Here is an 8,116-nt window from a genome sequence, read left to right on the forward strand (position 1 = left end):
ACCAGGGAGTGGGGGAAAGATGGGCAAGTTGAGGATGAAGGTACTGCGCTGAGCACAGGAGAATTAGATGACCATATGAAAACTGAGCACTAATTTGAACCGTGTGGGAAGTTTAACATAATCTATTAAGCAGTCCAGAATTAATAAACATAATCTATTAGGAGACCTAATATCATGGGAGTAGGCCTCTATTAGATTACACATTGGTAAGAAAGACTATTATAAAAGGTAAACTTGGTTCTAACAGTAGCCCCAGCATGACTAATTATGGAATCTCTAAGTTATACTCCACCTGAGTAAGAAGAAAATGGTGTGAAGCCCCAGGTACTATTAGTCCAGCAGCCCCCCAGGCTGGTTACCCTTCTAGCCCCATTTCCTGCCTCTCCAGGTAGCAAAAGGGCATGACAGTGTTATGTTGATGTGCTTAGCTCTCTCCTCCCTTTAGTATCACTTTTCTGTAATTACAACTTTTAGTTTGATAAAGTCTAACTGAAACATTTAACAGTACAGACCTCAGGTGTCTTCCCACTGAACCACCAGAACACTGGCCTATAGACCTTTGCCTTCCAGGCTGGGCATCTGAAAACCCTACTTGGGGGAAATCTGACGTACCCAACAGGAAAAACCTAAAATAATGGCACTGGGGGTTCCCCAACTGAAGAGACTCACTCCCATTGTCCTAGAGCAGTGATCCTTAATTGGGGGCAATTTTGATCCCAGGGGACATTTTACAATGCCTGGAGACATATTCAATTGTCGTGGGGGGATTTTGCTGGCATCTAGTAGGTAAAGGCCAGGGATGCTTCTAATTTATCCTACAATGCACAGCTAGTGCCCTCAGCCCCCGCATACTCAGCTCTTCCAAATGGCCTTTTAATGTCTCACACTCAATCAAGATCACAGGCAAGGATTACCAGACAGCTGAGGAAACCCTCTAATAAAAAAGGGAACAGACCAAAAATAAACAAACGAGCAATTTTGAGGAGCTATCCTGTAGACAAAATAAAACTGAAAAAAAAAACCCGTCACTAATATTGCAGAGATAAAAGAATCCATACAGCAATGAAACAAGATAATGATGCTAGTAAAAAAAAATTAAGAACAGAGAAATTCTATTGGAAGTTAGGAAGACGGCAACTAAAAAGAATAGTATAATGGAAGAAATAGAAACGAAAGGCGAAAAAAAAAAAAGAATTGCAGCACTCCCAGAATGTAGAGTGAAAAGCCTAAGAACTGAAAAATAGGGAAGAAAATAATAAAATACATGAAAATTCAAAATTCGAATGAAAATCCAAAGCCTAACATCCATAATGTAAAATGAAAAAGAATTTGGAAAGGAGGATGTGCCAGTTTGAATGTATTATGTCCCCTGACATGCCATTATCTTTGATGTAATCTTGTGTGGGCAGACCTATCAGTGTTAATTTGATTGCAATTCTTTGAGTGTTTCCATGGAGATGTGACCCACCCAACTGTGGGTGATGACTCTGATTGGATAATTTCCATGGAGGTGTTGGCCCACCCATACAGGGTGGGTCTGAATTAAATTACTGGAGCACTATATAAGCTCAGACAGAAGGAGCAAGCTTGCTACAGCCAAGAGGAACACTTTGACGAAAGCATAGGAGCTGCAGATGAGAGACAGTTTGAAGACGGCCATTGGGAGCAGACTCTTGCTCCGGAGAAGCTAAGAGAGGACAAATACCCCAAGTGCAACTAAGAGTGACATTTTTGAGGAACTGCAGCCTAGAGAGGAATGTCCTGGGAGAAAGCCATTTTGAAACCAGAATTTGGAGCATATGCCCGCTACGTGCCTTCCCAGCTAACAGAGGTTTTCCGGACACCATTGGCCACCCTCCAGTGAAGGTGCCCAATTGCTGTGTTACCTTGGACACTTTATGGCCTTAAGACTGTAACTGTGTAACCAAATAAACCCCCCTTTATAAAAGCCAATCCATCTCTGGTGTTTTGCATTCTGGCAGCATTAGCAAACTATAACAGAGAACTTCCGGGAAGATGGCATATTAGGAGAGACAGAGCAAGATTCTCCTCCGTGAAAAACCCTAGATAAAGGACAGAAAGTGCTCCATAACAGTTCCAGGGTTCCACCGACTGGGCAGGGACTTCTACACTCATAGTGAATATGTACTTGGAGAAGCTGAGAGACTGCTTTAAAGACCAGTGAATGTTTGACTTGGAACACCACCAGAGAACAGGCGGCTGGAGGCAGCTGACAAGCGCAGAGAGAAGCAGCCTTCCACGCCCCAGGCACCATCCTCAACACCTGGGCCGGGTGATAACCCTTCACAGACCTGCGGACAAGAGCCCCCATGCCAGGGACTGCCAGTTGGAGCAGGTGGATAAGCACAGGAGGAGGCAGCTTTCCAGGCCCCATGCAGCCATCTTTGCAGCTGGCTGGGGAAATGACCCTTCACAGTCTTGTAGATGAGAGCTTCCTTAAGAGAATTTGGGATTTGGTGGGCTTATGACAGTATCCCCTCTTCCTCCACGGAAGCAAGCGGTGTGCACAACTAAGAGGCAAGGCTGCTGCACAGCAGTGCCAGGAGCCCTCCCTCAATCCCAGGGATTCACGGGCGTAAGTGGGGCATTTGAGCTGGAAGGTGAAGCATGTAGCTCTGCCGCTCAAGTACTCCAGCCGCAGACCAGAAAACAGGCAGGACCAGCGTCCTGTAGCAGACTCCCTGCCAAACTGCACAGGGCACTCCCCCTACCCCACTGGGGCACTGATTCCACTTCCACATGCTTTTGACCTCCACTCACTGCAGAGACATAGTTGGGGGAAAACTGGCTTGAGAGTAAGAGGTGGCTCAAGAGTGCCACCTGCTGGTAGGTCAGGGAAAGTGCACTCCACCAAGCTGTAGCTCTGCCAAATTATAAATAAATGTTCAAATAATCCTGCATATCCAAAAAGAACCCTATCAAGACAAGCAAATGCCAAGAGGCCAAAAACAACAGAAAATTATAAAGCATATGAAGAAACTAGAAGATATGGATAACACAAACGTCCAAATGAAAAAGCCAGAGTAGACACAGAACTTGGAGCAATTAATGAAAGAAGCACACACAAACATCAGTAACATGGCTCAAGATATAAAAGACATGAAGAAGACACTAGAAGAGCAGAAAGAAGAATTTGCAAGAGTAAATAAAAAAAATAGTGGATCTTATGGAAATAAAAGATGCCATTGATCAAATTAAAATATTCTTGAGACACATTACAAAAGATTTGAAGAGGCAGAGGAACGAATTAGCAAACTCAAGGGCAAAACAATGGATTGTGGAAGCACAAAAAAACGAATGGTGAAAAAAACTGAAAACTTTGAAATGGATCTCAGGGTAATGATGCACAACATGAAGTGTGCAAATATAAGAATCACTGGTGTTCCAGAAGGTGAAGAGAAGAATAGTCAAAGATATTGTTGGGGAAAACTTCCCAACCCTTCTAAATGACATAAATATGCAAACCAAATATGCCCAATGAACTCCAAATAGAATAAATCCAAATAAACTCACTCTGAGACATATTCTGATTAGACTCTCAAATGTTGAAGAGAAGAAGAAAGTTCTGAAAGCAGTAAGGGAGAAGCAATTAACCACATACAAGGGAAACAACATATGACTCAGTATCAACTACTCAGCAAGCACCATGAAGGCGAGAAAGCCACAATACGACATTTTTAAATTTCTGAGAGAGAAAAAATGCCAACCAAGAATTCCTTATCCAGCAAAGCTGTCCTTCAAAATTGAGGGAGAGATAGACTTTATCAACATGGTGATGTAAACAGCTACTGAAAACTTCTTTTCAGAGATACAACAACAACAACAAAAAAGGAAAATTGTGAATTGTTTGAAACTCTGGAGGAGGATATAGACTGGAGAAAGACCCTAAAAATGCCAAATTGAAGAAAGAGAAGAAATACCAGGTAGGAATTTTCCACCCCAGACCAGCCAGTGCTCTCTCTAACCCCTCACTTGATCTCCATGTGGGAAAGGCACAGAAACAGCAGACCGAAACCCTCCCACCAGGGACACAGATTTTAAAATCTCTCACAGCAGTGAAAAATACACTCACTTTTTGAAGACCCGGTGAACATGGGAGGACATTTCAAGGCCCAGATCAGTGAGGGACAAGGAGACTGAGAAAACTGAACAGACTGTTGGCAGCCCTGAGTCTGAAAGCCCTTCCCCAATCCTTGAGGAAGCAGCAGCCTGAAGCTATTAACTTGCCTTGAAGACAGCTGGAGTGCTGGGTCAGTGAGGCAGTACTTTGGCACAGGTGGAACCCCACCTCAAACCAGATTATGGCTGGGAAAGTGAGGGCACAGGAATCCCACAGTTTTAGCCTCGCTGTATCTCACAAAGCTTGTGCTCAGAGGCAAAGAAGCCTCTGACGACGATTAAGTTACTGAACAGCACCATTGGCTGTACGGTCCAGAAGTGCAAGGGAAGAAAATACTTTTTAAAAAGATGCTTCAGAGCCCTTCTTAGGAGCACAGGAGCTGGTCTACACGCCCTGTATGGAAATTGAGCCCTGTTTTGGCTGAGAAATAGGGAAGACCCAACTGTTAAAGCAGGGCCCCAAAACAAGCCCAGGTCTTGCTAGCCAGTGGAAAACAGAGGACCACTGGAGCCAGCAGATTTGTATTACCACACACAGTGAAGTTTCTGGGGTGCCCAGTGCCTATCTCCAAACGGTGTGGCAGGGTATGGTGGGTGTCTGATTTTGTGGGGAAGACGGGGGTGCAGAGCCAATCTGACAACTGGTCAGGGAGAGAAACAAAGAAAAGATGGAGATCAAAGTCAACCAACAAGAAAAACTTTTGCAAAAGAAAGAAAAAAAACCTCCAGAATAAACCAATCAAAAAAATCAGATGCCTAAGCAGCAAAAAATCATGAGCCACATCAGGAAACAAGAAGATATGGCCAGTCAAAGGAAGAAAGTAACACCTCAACTGAGATTCAGGAGTTGAAACAACTAATTATAAGCGTTCAAACAAATCTTTTAAACTAAATCAAGAAGTTGAGAGAGAATGTGACAAAGCTGATGGATATAAAGAAGACACTGGGTGATCATAAGGAAGAATTCGTAAGCTTGAAATACAAATGGCAGAACTTATGGGAATGAAAGGCACAATAGAAGAGATGAAAAAACACAATGGAGACATACAACAGCAGACTTGGAGAGGCAGAAGAAAGGATCAGTGAGCTGGAGGACAGGACATCTGAAATCCTGCACATAAAGGAACAGATAGGGAAAATAATGGGAAAATATGAACAGGGTCTCAGGGAACTGAATGACAACATGAAGTGCATAAATATACATTTTATGGGTGTCCCAGGAGAAGAGAAGGGAAAAGTGGTAAAAGGAATAATAGAGGAAATAATCAATGAAAATTTCCCAACTCTTATGAAAGACATAAAATTACAGGCCCAGCGCACCAGCCCTTCCTTTTCTGGTAGGCCCCATGGCTTCTCTGGCCCCACATGTATTTGGACTGGAGCTCTTCCTGGAGTAATGCCCACTGTCATCAGTGCAGTTGCCCCCATCTGGAGTGCAGAGGCCCACCAGGATCACAAGGATGACACCATACCTAAAGCATCAAAGGGAAAAAGTATAGCATGGGAAAAAAAAGTCATCCATCCATATAGTAGAAGAGCAGCTCAAATTACGAGAGAGGCCCTCAAGATAAAAAGGAAAACTTAAAGAATGAAAAGGCCTTGTGTCTGAACACTATTGGTGAAAAACTACAGTGTTTTCACAAGTATCTTGATCCTAAAAAAAGTAAACTATTCAAAGACACTTGTGAATTAATTGAAAAGTATTTAAATTGATTCAGTGATGAACTGGAGCAGATTGAGTTACATAACAGCATCAAAGACAGGCAGGGAAGGAAGCACCATTTCTGGGAGACAGTCATCAAGCAGACAATGGCACATGAGTGGCAGCAGTATGAAGGATACGATTTTGAGATTCCAGACATTGTAAGTGCGAGTAATCTGAAAACTTTTAGGAATGGGATATTGATCTGAAGAAATTGCCAAACATTAAAATGAGAAAAATCTGTGCCAATGATGCAGTTCCCAAGAAGTGCAAGAGGAAAATATTACAACTGTAGATAAAGATTTAGGGGAATTGCAACTAAAAAGTGAAACAGAGGACTCAGATGAGGAAATGACTGCAATGGCCTAATTGTCTTTATTTGAGTTTAAAATAAATAATTTAAGAGCTTCAAGTTACACTCATTGAATACACACACACACACACACACACACACACACACACTCTAGATTCTGGAATTTGCTATGAGATCATTCTCTTACATGAAGAGAGTCTCATTTGTAGTTTCAAAAATGATGTTAATGATTTTTATTTAAAAACCAAGGTTGCTTTATCACTTACATTATGATGCTAAAGTGGATATGAAGTGATCTGCAAAACCCATTTAACCCAAATTTCCAGGGGTGTGGCAGTATGACATGAATGAGGACGGAAAATGTTTTAATTTTTAACCTCATGTTTTGATAATTGCCTAATCTCACATTTTGGGGCATGAGCAGCATTGTTTCTAAAAGGTCCTGTGGATACTTCCTGAGCTGTGATGATGGCAATTTTGCTTTCAGTAATGTGTCATACTAATCTTCTTAAATATTAAACCTATTTTCTTTTGTGACAAAATAGGGAAAAATGTGATGCGGGATTCATACAGGCTGATGGATTTTACATTAATCATGTTTGTTATCTTCTGAGCCAGAGTTAAATGGTTAAAAGAAAAAAATCACTTATGTTGATCTCCCATATTTAATCTCTTATCTTTTGATAAGGGAGATAAATGATTTCAGGATAGAGCCTTTTGATTGTATATTATTTTCTGCTTCCTCATTGTGCAAAATCGGTTTTATCTATGGAAACACAGCTAAATTGGACATGATAAAGGACCAATTCTTAATGGTGCATTTTTGCTTTTTCCTCCAAGAGACAGGTTAAACTGACACATAACTCAATATTTAAAGTGTCAGAAAAAACATGGATGTGGTAGAATGTTCTTCATGGAACTCTATATATCAACATATCTTTTAGTCTATTTTCCAAAGGAACAATGGAATTGTATTTGAGTATTTTCAAGAAAAGAAAAAACATTAATGTTATATGAGGTTAACTAAATGTCAACTAAGTCTTATTAACAATCTAAAGTGTTATAACTTTTTTATTTATGAAAATTAAAAATAAAATTTATTTACACACACACACACACACACACACACACACACACAAATTACAGGTCCAACAAGCACAGCATACCTCAAACAGAACTGATCCAAACAAATCTATTCCGAGACACTTACCTATCAGATTTTCAAATGTCAAAGACAAACACAGAATTCTGAAAGCAGCAAGAGAAAAGCAATCCATCACATGCAAGGGAAGCTCGATAAGACAGACAGTGTGGATCTCCTAGCAGAAACCATGGAGGCAAGAAGGCAGTGGTATGACACAGTCAAGATACTGAAAGAGAAAAACTGCCATCAGGAATCCTATATCTGGCAAAACTGTCCTTCAAAAATGAGAGAGAGTTTACAATATTTACAGATAAACAGACACTGAGAGTTTGTGAACAGGAGACCTCCTCTACAGGAAATAAAGGGAGTGCTACAGACAGATAGGAAAAGACAGGAGAGAGGTTTGGAGAACAGTTTAGAAATGAAGATACCAGGAGATAGAAAGAGGGTACAGATTGGGCATTTGATGTTGAAGGAGTGCAGAATGTTCTAGAGGGTTGATTGTATAGACCCAGAAACGGATAGCAAAATACTGTGTGATGGTAGCACAATATTGTAAGTACACTGAAAAAAGATGACTGTGAATACAGTTGAAAGAAGGTTGGGGGTATGTATGACACCAGAAGGAAAGAGAGAAAATAAAGAATGGGACTGTATAACTTAGTGAAACCTAGAGTCATCAATGAATGTGATTAAATTTTATGTACAAATATAAGAATGTTTCTGCATGAGGGAGCAGCAAGAAGGAATGAAATTGTGAGGTATGCAACTAGGTGAATGGACTGTGAGGACAGCAGGTTGAGTGAAATTAGCCAGA

General features: G+C 41.1%; 1 pseudogene; it reads left to right on the top strand.

Moving 5' to 3' along the window:
- The first annotated feature begins 5,536 nt into the window (after nt 1-5,536).
- Nucleotides 5,537-6,211, top strand: LOC119506541 (annotated as a pseudogene).
- Nucleotides 6,212-8,116: the final 1,905 nt, after the last annotated feature.

This window comes from Choloepus didactylus, chromosome 11 (genome assembly GCF_015220235.1).
Source record: "Choloepus didactylus isolate mChoDid1 chromosome 11, mChoDid1.pri, whole genome shotgun sequence".
Taxonomy (NCBI): Eukaryota; Metazoa; Chordata; class Mammalia; order Pilosa; family Megalonychidae; genus Choloepus; species Choloepus didactylus.